This window comes from Trachypithecus francoisi, unplaced genomic scaffold (genome assembly GCF_009764315.1).
Source record: "Trachypithecus francoisi isolate TF-2019V2 unplaced genomic scaffold, Tfra_2.0 Lachesis_group2, whole genome shotgun sequence".
Lineage (NCBI taxonomy): Eukaryota > Metazoa > Chordata > Mammalia > Primates > Cercopithecidae > Trachypithecus > Trachypithecus francoisi.
Genome location: NW_022681465.1, coordinates 100,544,784 through 100,562,601, shown reverse-complemented (window position 1 = coordinate 100,562,601; position 17,818 = coordinate 100,544,784).

Genomic DNA, 17,818 nt, shown 5'->3' with positions numbered 1-17,818 from the left:
GATGACTGTAATTTAGTCCCAGAGGGTAAAGCCTTTCAGGACGTAGCTTGGGATGCTTTCTTTCTAGCTGTTTCTTTGAGAAAGGTGCCATTTTATTCCCTAACACCCATTGTGGTCTCTGTAGGAATTTGTCCCATTTATGTTCAAAGTCCAAAAGATTGGATTACAACTTTGCTAAACTCAAATGTCCATCCCCACCTCCTATTATTTCTTATATAGGACTGACCTGGTAAATGCTGCTTGGCTGGGTCACGGATGGCTGATATGATGAAAGATCTTAGTGGAGATGTCACTCAGGAAAGTGACCCTATTCATTACCTGTTCCCACTATAGTGCTTTAACTGTGCTATAGTTATAGTTTTTGTGGAATAAGAATTAACTGGTGTGTCATATCAGAAGGACTCCTTCTCCCAAAGTCAAGAGCCCAAATGATGCTGCTTTCTAAATCCAGCTAGGCTTCTTTACTCTGAGAGAGAGACCTCTACCACTGTCTGTGACAGACAAGGACTTAGCAACTAGCAGATGTCACACTTGTGTGCTTTTCTCAGGGAAGCAGCTCAGGTCTTCTCTAGTTTTGTAGCTTTATTTCTGATTTTAACAGGCTTTGGCCTCTTGTTTCGGAGCCCCTTAAAAGGTAGATGCAACAAGCAAAGAAAGGGAAAAGGATGAGGGTGTTGGCTTTTAGAGGTGGCCAGGAAAGATAGCAGATAGTGTGACAAGAGGAAAAGAGGAAGAGGAGACCCGTGAGAGATAGAGACATAAGAATTTAAAAAGAAAACTCTGGCCAAGTGGGCTGGGGATGGAGATTCTGTGAGAACCTTCGGTTTTTTCCCTCTACAATGAGTCTTGGACTCTGTTCCCTTGGCATTTGTACAGTTAAGAAAATGTGTTAATATTTTCCTAATTTTGAATTGACATGGGAATTATGGTAATTTTGAATTTACATGGAAATTGTGATAAGAAAGTATTTTTCTCAAGTCACTTGATAAGTCATTACAAAGGTGTTGCTCTCCTTGATGAGAATAGAGCTAGAACCTTATTCTTTTAAGTGCTCTCTTCTTAAAGGAAAGTAGCATGGCTCCATGGATAAGCAGCAGATTGCATATCTGGAACCTGTTTCTGTATGTTTCTGGCCTTATTTTCTGTGACCCTGAACATGATTCTTCCCTCCCTTTCTTTTTTCTTTAAAATGGGGCTCGTTACCTTGACAGAACTTGCTGAGTGATATACCTTTGTAATAGAGGTGTGTATACAGAGAACTTTTTAGAAACATGTGGTGTGTATTTACATGAGGTTTGGGAAAGGAAGCTTATGCCGTCATGTGAACCTCAGGTGATGTCTAGCATGTAATTTGAGAATCAATGAATTCGCAGTCTTCGTCATGCAGCTGAGGGGACTGAGGCACAGTAAGATGAAGTAACATGGCTGAGGTTATATGAAGGGCAAAGCTGAAACTGATGTGAACCCCCTTGGATCCTGAGATGCTGTTTTTTCCATTAGACTGTGACACTCACATTAAATTCGTATGCCATTTGAACCAGTTGACCCACCCTTTAATTTTTACACATCTTCTAAGTTTTATTTATTACATATTGGAACTCTTCTCTTGACACTGCATTTGAAATTATTTTATGGCTAAAGTTTGATGGTTTATAATGCAGTGGCCTCCTAATAGCAGGTCAATCAGAAAGACTTTCATTTGGCACTGGTTCTCAATGATGTAACTAAGCTATTTAAAGCTTGGCAAGGAAGCCCAGTAAAACCCTGAAGTTCTTTCTATCCTGGAGCTGATTGGCTGAAGTGATCTTGGATCCTCAGAGAAGCTTCAGGAACAATGATTGCCACAGCCACACTGCTTTTGTGTCAGGGGTGCTGCATCTCTTGGGACTTCTCTGATACTCTCTCTGTGCCAGGCTTCACATGGCCTTGCCTGTTACTGAGAGGTTAAGGGGATCACAGTGAACCTGAGTAAGATGGTTTATTGGCTATTCAGGGACCCTTTTCACATGCGACCACTACACTGCTCCCCTCCTCCATGCACCATCGTCTGGTGTGATTGTTCTTATAAAGCCCTTTGAGAGCTTCGAAGAATGATGCATGTCAATTCATGCTATATCCAGTCACAAATATTAGGTACCTACTAAGTGCTTGATCCCATGCTTGACAAAATGGACAGTAAACACATATCTAATAAGTAACTCCATTCATCGGAGGCATAAATTCTGTTGTGAAGATGAGGCACAAGCACATAGAATGAAATATAAAATATATAAAGAGGATGCAGTGCAAGTATATTGTGAGGTAGCCCAAAAAATGAAATACGGACCATGGGGAAGGACACAGGCTTTACCAGTGATGGACCTGGGTTCAAATCCCATCCTGCCACTTACTAGCTACATAACCACGGTTTTCTCAAATGTAACATGGGTTGGGATAGCTGTGAAGATTAAATAAAAGATAATGTAAACTACTTAGCATAGGACCTGACATTTAGTGAGTACTTGATAAATAACTAAAATATTGTTGTTATTATAATTATAGAGATTATAAGTGCTACGAGAATTCAGAGAAAGGAGAGTGCAGTGTGGGCTGAAATGAGAGAAAATGGCCTATAAACTGGGAAGAGGTGGGTCCTTGAAAAATGAGTTCAAATCAGACTAGGATGGGTTTAGAAGAAGGGCTCCCAGGTAGTCCCAGACAAACAGGAGAGCAAAGGTCTGGAGGCAGCAATGAAAATGTGCTTCCAGGAGAATGTCATTGTAGGGGCTTGTAGGGGGAACATGGGAGAAGAGGTGCAACCCGATTTTGGCCAGTGGTAGAGCCTTCATCCACTTCCTCTTCCAGATGGCCCTCACTGGTACTTGTCCCTTGTCTCCCCATTCATAGCCCAGTAGGAGGAGAGCTGTGCTGTGGGTTTTTGAAACCTTTGCACAATCAAAGGTTCTAAACTTCTGCCATAGTTTAGCAGGTGAGAGCCTAAAGAGAACTTCCTGGTCCACAGCGGGTAATGCCATGACTAATATTGAGAATCTTTTAAAAATTTATTTTATTGTCGTCGTTGTTGGGGGAAGGGGGACATCAGTTGTGTTACTGAGAAGAAAGAACTGGCAAGTAAAAAAGGACCATGGAAATAAAACATCACCCGTCATTTTCTCGTGGGATTGCCCCCTCTCCTTCCAAAGGCCTTTGTAAGGTCCCATTCATTTGCTACCTTGGCAATCTTACGACATTCTTAACACCAGAAAATTACCCCACTTTCCCCACCCCCAAAGGAGCTCAATGAATGTTGCTTAGACTACTTGTTAGAGTATTTTCAGTGTGACTTCTATAACAATTGTCTTTTTCTGGTAGTTCTTACTAATTACATATGATGGTAAGATTCCCCTGCTCACAGCAAAACCAAAAGGCATTAGCTGTCTCCATTACCATTCACACACTTGCTTAGCTGAATGGGAAGAAGGCTGCTACAGCCAAATTGCTATTTTGAAAGAATGATTATGTGTCCCATGGGAATTTTTTGAAGTGTATTTCTTGATAGCCTCGCTAAGAAGAGAAGCAATAGTACATTTCCCACCCAAAGAGTATGGAAAGCTCATTGCAAATGACTTTCTGAAGTTGGGAGTTAGTAGTAGCTGGTACATGGGCCTTCTAGCTAGTGATTTCCCTAAAAGAGGGTAATGGAAATAGCTTAGTTCCTAACATCCACTCTCAGCAGACCCTCCTTCTTTGATTTTAAAAAGGAATTAATGTAGCCTTTGGAATTGTCATTATGGTTCCTTAAGTTACAAAGATCCATGGATCACAAACTTATTATAAACTAACTACAAACTGGAGAGTCCAAGTTATTTGGTGCAAAAATATTGTTTCATCCCTCTCCCCAACTCCTCCCAAACACCCACCCTCTCACCTGATGATCCATGTGCGCAAACAGAGGTAACAAAACGCTGTTTACCTACTGATCTCTTAGGGTGAGGCAGAGCTGACCAAGAAGAGTGTGTAGCGGGGGTTGTTTTGATTTTAAATTTGTTTGTAAATTGGTATTATTTAATTTATCTTTCCTATTTTTAAAATGGTTGTTTCCTTTGCAGCATTGCCTTCAGGCACAACGAAGAATATTTTCTAAAAAGTAAGATGTTAAATAGCAACAGTGATTCAGCTTATTGTTGTTCTAAATAGATAAACGGGGTCCTCAATGTTTCCCATGAAGAGAGGGTAATGAAAATAAATAACTCCTAAACTTGAGGTCTATTTGAGAGGTGTGGAGATTCTATATTATTATTAAAAAGACCAGTGCCTTAATCTAATATGTCTCTTAGTGACTCAACCCAAACCAATCCCAAACAAGTCAGCAGAACTGTGACTGGAAAAGAGGCTGCTCCTCTGTTATGAATGAGTTAATATTGATTGTGCTGTGGAGGGGGTGGGGGAGTGTGAATATGAGGACTCTGCTTAGAGCAAAAACAATAGGAAAACCTCTAAGAGAGACTCCAAGAGGAAACACTACAGTCCTGAATCACTACATTCCCCAAGAAGTAAACAGAAGAGTCTTTCCTCTCATGTGTGAGGTAGAGGTCACTTCAAGTCTCTCAGAGGTAGCATCTGCTGTAGCAGATAGGGATCCCATCTATGAAAGAATTTATGGTGAAAGAAATCCTAAGGCTAGGCCCATGGGAGGGTAAAAAAACAAAAAACAAAAATTTTAGAATTCAGCAATCTCTTGCATAAAGTAAGTTAGGCTTTTGATTTTAATTTTCCCCTTTTTATCTCCCTGTCTTTGACTCACTAGTACCTGAGAAAACAAATACTCGCTAGTGCCATAGGTCTCTTTGGGTAAATATGAAGAATGATTCCTAGGTTTAAGTCTACCCTGTGAGCTCTATTTTTCTCAAAATCATATGTTGAGAATATTGGTCAGCTCCCCAGTTTGTCACATCCTGTTGTTGATTAACCACGTCTCTGTGGTCTTCACTCTCCCCTTCCCCCTTTTTTGTTTATCTTTATGTTTTGCTTTATCCCCCGTCTGTTTTTCTCTTGATTTTTATTTTCTGTTCCTGTTACAGCAAGTTATTTCTCCCATTTTGTTTCTAGCTTTTATCAGTTTCTTCCTCATCAGAGCATATCAACACCTAAGATTAACATTTAAGTCCCACATCTCTAGGTTAATGTGTTTCTAGCAAAATATACAGGCATGACATCCTGCTGTAATTAGGCAAGGTGACTATGCTTTGCAATTGCAAAAGGAGAGTGGATCTCCTCCTACAAAGGCAATGACCTATTGAAAGCTCATCATGAGTATTAACTGGTGCAACATTTTTGGAAAACAATTAGACAATATTTATCACATTGGAAAATATATGTATCAGGTGACTAAGCAATTCCAAATTTAGGAATTTATCTTATTGATATAAACCTGGAATATACAAAGATATACACAGATATTTTATTGAGCATTGTTTGAATAAGAATAAAAATTAAAACAACTTAAGGATCTTATAAAATAGTACTAAGTAAGTAAAATATGAAATAGCCATACAATGTAATATTATATACCAGTTAAAGTGAAATAGATCTATTTAAGGTGATATGGAAATGTACATTGCAGATCACATGAATCAAAAAGGTTCAGAATGAAAATGAAAACAAAATCAAAATTTGTGGGATGTAGCAAAAGTGATGCTTAGAGGGAAATTTATAGCATAAATGCATATATTATAATAGAAGAAGAGATCTAAAATCAATCATCTAAGCTTTCACTATAGGAAACTAGAAAAAGAAGACCAAATTAAACCCAAAGTAGAAAAAAGGAATAAAAAATTTAGTGCCAAAATTAACTAAACTAAAAGTGGGAAATCAATAGAATCAGCAAAACTAAAAGCTGATTATTTGAAAAGATTAATAAAATTATTAAGCCTCTAGTCAAACTAATTACAAAAAAGAGAACACAAAATATTAATATCAGAAATAAAAAGGGGACATCACCACAGATCCCATGAATGTTAAAAAGATTATAAAAGCATAATATGAACAACTCTATGCCCACAAATTTAATAACCTAGATGAAATGAACGAATCCCTTGGAAAACCTTATCTGCCAAACCCACACAAGAAGAAGTAGACACTCTGAATAGGCCTATATCTCTTAAAGAAATTGAATCAATAATTAATAACTTTCCAAAACAGAAAATGCCAGGGCCAGATAGGTTCACTGGTAAATTCTACCAATATTTAAGGAAGAAATTATACCACTTACCTATAATTTCTTTCGAGATATAAGAGGAGAGGGAATATTTTCTAGCTCATTCTTTGAGGCCAGCATTACCCTAATACCAAAACCAAACAAAGACAAGAAAAGAAAACTACAGACCAGTATCTGTCATGAACATAGATCAAAAATCCTCAACAAAATATTAGCAAATTGAATCCAACAATGTATAAAAGGAATTATACACCACAGTGAAGCAGAATTTATCCCAGGTGTGCAATGCTAGTTCAACATTTGAGAATCAATTAATGTAATCCATCACATCAATAGGCTAAAGAAGAAAAATCACATGATTATATCAATATGGACAGAAAAAGCATCTGATAAAATCCAACACGTATTCATAATGAAAAACTCAGTAAACTAGAATACAGGGGAACTTCCTCAACTTGATTTAAAAATGTCTACAAAAACCCTACAGCTAAAATCATACTTCAAGTTTCTTCAAGTTGGAAACTTGAAACTTTCTTACCAAGATCAGGAACAAGACAAAGACATCCCCTCTCAGCACTGCTTTTCAACATTGTGCTGAAAGTCCTGGCTAATATAAGACAAGAAAGGAAATAAAAGGTGTACAAATGGAGAAGGGGGAATAAAAAACACCTGTCTTTGTTCTCAGGTAACATGATTGTGTAGAAAATCTAAGAGAATTGACCAAAAAAAAAAAAAACAAAAACAAAAACAAAAACAAAACACCAACCTCCTGCAAGGCGGTACTTGCAGGATACAAAGTTAATATACAAAAGTCAGTCATTTTTCTATATATCAACAATAAGTATAATTTGAAATTAAAAACATAATACCATTTACATTAGCATACCTCAAAATGAAATACTTAGGTATATATGTAACAAAATATGTACAAGATCTATATGCGGGAAATGACAAAACTCTGATGAAATAAACCAAAGGGCAACTAAATAAATGGAGAGATATTCTGTGTTCATGGATAGGACGGCTCAATTGATCTATAGATTCAGTGTGATCTCAACAAAAATCCCAGCAAGTTATTTGTGTGGATATTGACAAACTTATCTTAAAGTTTATATGGAGACACAAAAGATCCAGAATAGTCAGCACAATATTGAAGGAGAAGAACAAAGCTGGAGGATAGTCACTACTTGACTTCATGTCATACTATAAAGCTACAGTCAATAATCAAGACAGAAATGGTGCTGGAACAACTGGATGTCCTAATGCAAAAAAGTAAATAAATGTAGACACAGACCTTATACCCTTTATGAAAATTAACTAAAAATGGATTACAGACCTACACGTAAACCTATAAAACGTTTAGAAGACAGTATAGGAAAAAATCTAGACAACCTTGGGTTTGGAGTAATTTTTTAGTTGCAACACCAAAGATACAGTTCATGAAAGGAAGAATTAATAAGCTAACATCATTAAAATAGAAAATTTCTGCTACGTGAAAGATACTGTCAAGAGACTAAGAAACTAGCTAAAGATTGGGAGAAATTATTTGTAGAAGACATTATCTGATAAAGAACTATTATCCAAAATATACAAAGATCCCTTAAAACTCAACAATAAGAAAACAAACAACCTCATTTTTAAAAAAATGGGCCAAAGACTTTAACACTTCTCCAATGGAGATATAAAGATGGAAAATAAGCATACGAAAAAATGCTCCACATCATATGTCATCATCGAAATGCCTATTAAAATGACAATGAGCTACCACTACAGATTTATTAGAATAGTCAAAATCTGGAACATTGACAAAAACAAATGCTGGAGAGGATGTGGAGCAACAGGAACCCTTGCTCTTTGCTGATGGGAATGCAAAACTCCAATTTAGAAGACAGTTTGTCAATTTCTTACACAACTAAACATACTCTTATCATAAAATCCACAGCTTGTGCTGCTAAGTATTTACCCAAAGGAGTTGAAAACTTATGTCCACACAAAAACCTGCACACAAATAATTATAGCACCTTTATTCATAATTACCAAAACTTGGAAGCAAATCAAGATGTCTTTCAGTAGGTGACTGGGTAGACTGTAGTGCATCCAGACACTGGAATATTATTCCATGCTAAAAAGAAATGAGTTATCAAGCCACAAAATAACATGGAGGAGACTTAAATGTGTGTTACTAAGTGAAAGAAGTAAATCTGAAAGGGCTACACACCTTATGATTTCAATTATATGACATCCTGAAAAAGAAAACTATGGAGATGGTTAAAAGATCAGAAGTTGCCAGGGACTAGAGGGAAGGGAGAACTGAATAGGTGCAGCACAGAGGATTTTTAGGGTAAAGTACTCTAAGATATGATAGTGGATTCATGGACAAATTATTCATTTGTCCCAAACCATAGAATGCACAATGCCAAGAGCATAATGTAAATTATGGACTCTGGATATAATGATATGTCATTACCATATAATGATGTGTCAATATCAGAAGGTACATAACTTTGTCTATCACCCATCTGTGGGAGTTGTTGGTTATAGACAAAGCTATGTACCTTCTGTTCAGTTTTACTGTGAACCCAAAACTGCTCCAAAACTTAAAGTCTCTTAAAAAAAAATTCTATGGACAGAAAATGATTTCACTTAAATTAAAAAGAAATGGCATTGTGTTATACTATAACTGAAAAGACAAAATAAATATATATGAGTTCATGCTGATATAAATAAATGGTAGAAAATAGAGAAAAAAAGAAATTAAAATATTTTTCCCTTTAGAAGAATTTCAAATAATTTATGTAGATGCTACCCTCTCCTGGAGATGGAACCTAATTAATTTCCTCCACCGTGAGTGTGGGCTAGAGTTAGTGACCTGCTTCTAAAGAATGGAGAATGGAAAAAGAAAAACTCATAACTCTAATGTAATTGTGAGAAAAACACCATACAAACCCAAAATGAGAGTCATTCTACAAAATACCTGACCCATATTCCTCAAAACTCAGAGCCCACATTTCCTACTCCCTCTCAAAATGCAAGTAAGAATGTAATGCTCAAATAAAAAATTTGATGACGTCTCACTTAAATATGGAATAATTCTTTATATGTTCATGGAGATAAAGTTGAATATAGAAAATTATCTTGGCCGGGCGCGGTGGCTCACGCCTGTAATCCCAGCACTTTGGGAGGCCGAGGCGGGCGAATCACAAGGTCAGGAGATCGAGACCACGGTGAAACCCCGTCTCTATTAAACATACAAAAAATTAGCCGGGCGCGGCGGCGGGCGCCTGTAGTCCCAGCTACGCAGGAGGCTGAGGCAGGAGAATGGCAATGGCGTGAACCCGGGAGGCGGAGCTTGCAGTGAGCCGAGATTGCGTCACTGCACTCCAGCCCGGGCGGCAGAGCGAGACTCCGCCTCAAAAAAAAAAAAAAAAAAAAAAAAAAAAGAAAATTATCTTGCTGTCTGGCTAAAATCAGTAAATTGTGTACTTGGTTCTGAATCATAAGGTTTGAAAAGTTCATAGAGGCTATTTTCTCAAGCATAGACTTTTGTGGAGATTTGTCAAATTTTTTTCATAAATTTGCTTTCTGTTTTGTTTTTGTGTTATAGCTTGGACTGCTTATATGCTTCTTGGCTTCCTTACAGGATTTAAAGTGCATTTCTGGTAACTGGGTCTTGTCTTTCTTTTTTTTTTTTTTTAAATTCTGACAATTTCTGTTTGGTCTATAAACAATTAATGAAATTACTGATAGGGTTGGATTTAGGTCTACTGTTTTGTTATTATTTTTTTGTTATTTTTCTGCTTTTCCTTTTTTCTCCTCTAGGATTGCTTTCTAAAAATGTCTATTGTAGGCTGTGTGTGGTAGCTCACATCTGTAATCCCAGCACTTTGGGAGGCCAAGGCAGGAGGATTCTTGAGGCCAGGAGTTGAGACCTGCCTGGGCAACAAAGCGAAACCCTGCCTCCACAGAAAATAAAATAATTAGCCTGGCATGGTGGTGCATGCCTGTAGTCCCAGCTACTCATGAGGCTGAGGCAGGAGAGTTACTTGAGCCCAGTGAGCTATGATCATTGCCACTGCACTGAAACCTGGGTGACAGAGCAAAACCCCGTTTCTCAAAAACAACAACAACAACAACAACAACAAAAACCCAAAAATGCCTATTGTATTTTCAGATACACCTTTGTGCATTATTTTCAATGGTTATTCTAGGGGTTTCAGCTGTATGAATCCATCCTACCTCTGTCCTCTGTGCTATAGTTATTACATGTAGTATGCTAACATACATTATGAATTCCATGAGACAATGTTATGCTTTTTTGTAAATAGCCTTATGAATTTAAAAGAAATAAAGATGAAAAGGTCTTTTATGTTTACCAAGATATTTACCATTTTTGATGTTTTACATTCTTTTCTATAAATTTGTGTTTCCATTTGGTATTGTTTCCTTCCAGCCTGTAGAATTTCCTTTAGCTTTTCTTATAGTGCAGATAACTAATCATAAATTCTTTTAGTTTTATTTTATATGAAAATGGTCTTTATTTTGCCTCATTCTTGAAAGATCTTTTCACTGCATATTGAATTCAGGTGTAACAGATTTTTATTTGTTCTGTTTTCAGTTATTAAAAGATATTGTTCCACTGTCTTCTGGCTTCCAAAATTTTAAATGAGAAATTAGTATTTTTAAACCATTGTTCTACTGTGTGTAATGTGTGGTTTTATCTGACTGCTTTCAAGACTTTTTTCCTTATCTTTGTTTTTTAGCAGTTTACGCTGAAACTACATACAGTTTTACTGTTTGAAGTTCATTAAGCTTCTTGGATCTGTAAATTTAAGTCTTTTAACAAATCTGGAAACCTTTCAGTCATTATACCTTTAAATGTTTTTTAATGCTCACTCTCAACTCTCCTCTCCTCTCTCCTCCTGAGACTCCTATGACACATATGTTAGATCTTTAGTTATTGCTTCATAGACCCATGAGCTCAAGAGGATATGTTCTATTTTCCTCAATCTATTTTCCTCTGTCTTTCAGAGTGATCATTTCCATTTATCTGTCTTCAAGCTTACTGACTCTTCTGTATTTTCCATTCTATGAAGCACATTGAGTGAATTTTAACTTTTAGATATGGTGATTTTCAGTGGTAAAATTTCAATTTAATTCTTTTTTTATAGTTTCTGTTTCTCAATAGAGATTTATTATCTTTGAATTCATTGTAAGAATAGATTTCTTTATTTTACTGGGGATAGCTTCTTCATATGGTAATAAATTTAATATTATACTCTGGACATTGTGAATGATTGGTTGTAGGTATTCTGGTTTGTATTACTTCCCTCTGAAGACTATTGATGTTTTATTTCAACAGGCAATTACCTTTGTAGCTCAAACTGCATATCATACTTTCTCTTTGTTGTTGTTGTTGTTGTTAAAATAGAGACAGGGTCTCACTATACTGCTCAGGCTGATCTCAAACCCCTGAGCTCAAGTGATCCTCCTGCGTCAGCCTCCCAAAGTACTGAGATAACAGGTGTGAGTCACTGCACCTGACCCGTTTAGCTTTTCTTGTTGTTTGTTTCTTTCTTCTTTGCTGAGGTGCATTGAGTCTACCAAATACATACATGATTCAGGGGTGATTCAGATACTTAGGAAAAATAGATGTAGAAAATTTGGGACTCCTTCTCACTAGTTCACTTTTTTGGGGATTTTCCTGCCTATTTTCCAGTAGCTGTGGTTGCCCCAAATTATGACCTTTGATTCTTTAGTCTAGAAAGACTTGGTTTTTCTATTAGAGTTTTAGTTACTCTGTGTGGCACTGACTTTGATCTGCCTTTCAGCAGAAGACATAAATACTCTTAACTTACCTGCACCAATCCCTTCTGTCAAATCTCAGTTTCCTTTCAGGATTTTCCTACTTGAGTTTACTCTCTAGTACCTTTGGATATTTCATTTTTCTTTGTATACTTTGTCCATGCTTTGTAGTTGTTATCTGTTGGATGCTAGAGTCTGGTGAAAACTTTCTTGATTATACTAGAAGTGAAAAAATGGTTTAAAATATAACCAGTTTCTTCTCTTCTGAAATGGAAAAAGTGTGATCTGACCATTTCCCATGGGAGTTAAATAACTGGGGGCTAAGAATATATTTGGAAAAAATACAAACTCAATTAAGTGCCACATTGGGTTTCACTTGTAAATATTACCACTATGTAAACAGGCTAGACAAAAACATAAAATATATTTTTATAAACCCCTTCCGATACAATTCTACTTCAAATTCATTCACAATATAGGAGGGGCCTCATCTTAATTCTGTGATGTAACATTTAAGAATAGGAGACAAAACATTTGTCCAAGGCTCCTGAAAATAGGTACTAGCCCCAGAGATGTTCTCTAAGGCTTTAAGTGGGTCTTCCAGAAACTCTAAACCCCCAAAGCATATTTTAGATGAAGTTTTCAAATACTGGTCATAGATTGAGAAGGGGGAAAGTAATATTAATGTACGCAATATCCAATGTTGGCAGTGAGAAATCGTTATGTGTGGAGATATGTCCCAAATAAGTATTTATGGAAAGAATATTAGAGCCACTGTGTAAACTTCTATATGAAGAGAAACTATGAGAGGAAAAGTTACTACATATAATTAAGAAGTTCTGTGTGGGGTTAGTTCTGCATGTATGCCTTCTGAATCAGACATAGGAGGAGGAACATTTTTAAGAGGATTGAAAGCTGAGTTTCTTGATCTTTTCTGAAATGTGGAAACTTCAGGGCCCACTTTCTGTCTCCTATCTGTTTTTATGACTGGTTGCCCCATAGGACAGGCATCTGAGAAGCTGAAAGGAAGGGAAACTGCACAGAGACGAGGGTCAGGTCCAGACCTGGACCCACAGCTCAAATGTAATTCATTAATCTTTGACAAGTATGAAACTTAGTTGCTTGTGATGTGTGAAACTAAGTTATTGCAACTTGAATGTCTTTAGAGCCAGTGATCTGGGAGAAGGAAAATTAGATGTGGTTGCATTCATGAGCTAGACCAAGCTGGTTTCCTGGTTTAAGCATCTTTGCTGATGGTGTACTTGGTGCTGGTGGGTATATAGCAATCTGTGAAAACGTCTTTCAAAGACTCCAGGAGAACTGTGTGCTCTGTTCCTAGAGGAGTCCCCAGCCAAGCAAACTTGGGGGATCTGGAGTTTTATTGGGAAGCAGGGACTTGCCATGGCTCAAAGAAGCTTTTGCACCTGCTCATTATGGAGCCTTCCCTTGAAAGGTCTCCATACTTTTATTCAGTTTCATGTTTCAGTTGGCCTGGGGTCACTTTGGCTAGAGAGTTTCTGCCTTTTCTTTAGATTGTTTTCTGGAGAACAAAGTCACTCTTTACAGAAGTCCCAGGCAGTCCCCTGGCTGTAGTGGACCCTGGAAGCCTCTGTAACCCTTCCAAAATTCTCCTTTCTCTTTTGTGGAGAAGATGGTCAGAATGGCCAAAGATTTCCTTACTACCCTTGTGAGGCTATTTATCTGAACCAGTGGTGATTTGCATTAAAAGGAGCTAGTAGAAATCCCCCTAAGAGGGCACTCTCTAAATTATCTCCCTTCCATCTTTTTATAATTTCCATCCCCTCAGACTTTACCCATCAACCAACACTGTGCCACCATGTGAGTTTGTGACAGCTAGGTGACAGGTCACTGTAGAGAAGTGAATGCTGGTGGGATGCAGGTGTTATGCTGGCAGAGATGGAGACATCACCAAGCACCAAAGACATCCAAGAGCTCTCTTTTATTGGTGATCATCATTTTATGCTTCATTCTGTTTCAATCTGAACTAGTGGGCTTCCATAACCTCACTAGATTCTAACCTTGAAAATTCTCAGCTTAACCCTGGAATTTCGAATTCCCTGTGTCTTTTCCCATTGCTGTATTTACTTTGCCCCAGAACACATCCTGTTTGTTTTTTACCCTAAACTTCAGAACTGATTTCCAATTTTGATCTGTCCAGATAGAAGACTTCAACAGAAAGTCCTTTCTCTTGACATAAACAAGCTTTGAAGAGATAAATTATTCACAACTATTCCAGGAAAACATTTTTTTTCTTTTAAAATTATTGTTATACTGTAAATTCTGGGATATATGTGCAGAACATGCAGGTTTGTTACATAGGTATACATGTGCCATGGTGATTTGCTGCATCCATCAACCCATCATCTAGGTTTTAAGTCTCACATGCATTAGGTATTTGTTCTAATGCTATCCCTTCCCTTCCGTGCCTCTCTCCCCACCCCAGAACAGGCCCTATTCTGGGGAAACTGTTATCTTAAATGGTAAGCATGAAAAAATGGCATTTTTTTCCTAGAACATCATGTGTTAAATAGAAAATATAAGCAGTTTCTTGCATTTGGAGTGCAGTAAAAACAATGTGACAAGGACTACTATGGGAATGTAGATGGGTATAAGTTTTCTGAAGGGCAATATGAAAAAACATTTGAAGGATCTTAAAAAATATGCTTATCTACAAATTCTCCTTGTAGAAATAAGTGCAAAGGTACTAAATATTTATTGATAATGATTGCATTGTAATGAATATAACCCAAGTGCTCCAAATGAGAATTAGGTAAATACTGAGTAAAGTCATTTAAAGCTGCTGATATAAAATTACTGAATCATATACAATGTTCATCTACAAAGCAGCATTTTTATATGGTTCAACATAATATATCGTGGGATGTTCATATGATAGACTTCTATGCAAGTATTGACAATCATATTTTTAAAGAATATATAAAGCTGATAAATAAAATGTGTAAAAAAAGGTAGGATATAAAGGTAACTATACGTCCTGAGATCTCAATTTTATTTTATTAAAATACATGTTTGTGTATATAGGTACCTACATAAAGTAAAAAGTGACTGGATGAAAACATTCTGTTAACAATAGTTCCCTGGGTGATTGAATTGTTAATTTTTATTTACTTTTGTCTTTATACTTTTCTGTCTTTCCCAAAATTACGTGATTATAATGTATTCATATTCTGTATTTTCTCGTAAAGTCATATAGTAAGCATTTTCCATGTTGTTGCATACTTTTCAAAATCATTTTAATGGAGTCACAATAAACTAGTCACTAGAATTACATTAATTTCTTAAATATCTGTAAATGGTAGGTTTTTAGACTAATCCTTCCTTTTTTCCTTCCTTCGTTCCCTCCTTTCTTCCTTCCCTCTCTCCTTCCTTTCTTTTTTCCTTCCTCCCTCCCTTCCTTTCTTCCTAATATAAACAATGGAAGATCTCCCCTGTATTTTGGATTTTCCCATGAAACATATTCCTAGAAGAAAGTCACTGTTAGGCATGAAGAGGGCAGGGTGAGAATGACCTGGAAGCTAATGTTGCCAGTGTGCTTCCCAAGAGTCTAGTCCCTGGACCCTGTCCTGCTTTTAAAGTACTAGAAAGATACTGTTCTAACACTCCTTCTTGTTGTTAATGGAAACATTATTATTTCCTACAGTTCTGATTCCAAAGCAGCAGCATTTTAAAAGCTCAGCTCAGGTGGAACAGCTCAGCATTTGCAATTCCTGCTAAACCTCAGAGAAAAACTCACTGAATCAGATAAAAACATCGCCAGTCTGTCAACACACATAACTTCACAGTTTTTGTTCTTCCTCTTTGTTCTAGTAACATTTCTGTAACTTGGGCTGCCCAGGGCTTGCTTGGCATAAACCCACCTGGAAGCTCATGGGTGGAGGGGTTCAGAGTAAGAAAATGTGACTGCTGGGTTGCCCAGAGCCCTTTCATGTGTGAGAAAGTTCTGCTTGCAGGGTGGCAAGGATCAGGATCAGTGTGTTTTCTATCCACTGGTAAAACGTGGATTGGAGAAATACTGTCTTTTCCTTCAGAATGCTTTGGTGTCTGGACACACGACAAGCCTCAGAAGCTTTGATCTGACTTTAAACTGGTCTCCCATCTTGTTTTTATTTGAACAGAGTTTGAGGCAGTCAGAGGATACATGAGGGTGGCATCCTTTGACCTCCCTGAGGTTTGGAAGGTAAACCACCTCCATCCCTCAGACCAGGAATGTAGTCATGTGAACTGGAATCTGCAGAGTACCTGATGCAGCTGGGGGGCTAGGCCAAGCCAGCTACAAAAGAACTTGAAGTGTGGGAAAGTTTCTTAGGGCATAGTAATAACTGTATGGCAAAGCCCAGGATGAAGTTGCTGCCGTCTGCTTGTTCATTCACAAGTACTTATTGAGCTTCTGCTATGTATTGGGTGATAGGCTGGGCCTGCAAATAGCATAAAACTATTAACTATAGAGTAAAATAGCCTTTCTGCTTTCAAGGAGCTCATGAGAATGAATGAGACAGGTAAGTAAATGGGTCACTTAGAACCCTAGAGAGATGGTGATACAAGAGCAATGAAGAGAACATTGCAGGGACATAGAGGAAAAGTGCCAGGATTGAGGAAGCTTCCAGAGGAGGTGAGGCTGAGTTGGGAGTAAAAGGATAAGTGGTGTGTTGCTGCCAGGTGGTGGAAGGAAGGAAAGAACATTCCTTTCCATGGAGGGGCGGCCAGCACTGCAGGTCTGGGGTTGGGAGCAGCTTCTCTCTGAATGTGAGCCAAATACTGTTGACTGTCCCCAGACTGTGTCAGTGTCAGGTGTCTTTTCAGCCACTGACAGTCAAGTGTGGCTGCCTTGTTTGTAGCCTTTGATAGAAGAGTAAGAGGCTACGTTCAATAAATAAACCAAAAATATCTGAATTCAATGGCTAGTAGGTACTTTCTGTTGCATCCAGATCTTTTTTTTCTTCATAAACTTTTAAAAGAACAATAACACAATTATTTCTAATGATGAAGCCAAACTCATGGTTATCATTAACATTTCAAGCAACACATAAAAATAGAAAGAAGAAAGCATCCCCCAAGCCCTTCAACTTAGAGGTCACCACTGTTAACATTTGGTGAGCATCCTTCCATATACCCACAGAGAAACACTTCTATAGAAATGGCATGCAGGGCAGTTTAACAGGTGTATTGTGCTAGGGCTGTGCAAAGCACTTGGCAGATAGCAGTGAACACAAAAGATAGGGGCCCTGATTAGTGAAGTTTCACATTCAGGCTTAACTTAGGGCAGACTCCCGCAAAAGTCAAGCTGATTGCAAAACCCCATGTGGAGTTGGAGCCCTTCCCATTATAGGGCCTTTGCACAAGCTGGTTTCTCTGCCTGGATAGCTACCTATTCCCAATAGGTATAATTCTATGATATGTATAATTAATGAAAGTATGTTTTCTGCTATATGGATAAGACATTGATTCATGATTGTTTTTAATCAATGACATATTGTTAGATTTTAGCTTGTTTTACTTTTTTTCTATTACAAGCAATTCTGTAGCAAATACCCTTTTATATATATTTATCTTAGGATGAATTCCTAAAAATGGAATTATGAGATCAGATGATGTGCACATTAAGTTTTTGGTACATGTTACCAGATATATGCTGCCCTTCTGAAAATTTCTATCAACAGTATACAAAAGACCATTTTCCATGTCCTTTCAAACACCAGAAATCCTCCATTTATAAAACCGTTGACCATCTGATGAAACTTTAGTTTTATTTGTTTACTAGCTAAGTTGACCATTTTTCCT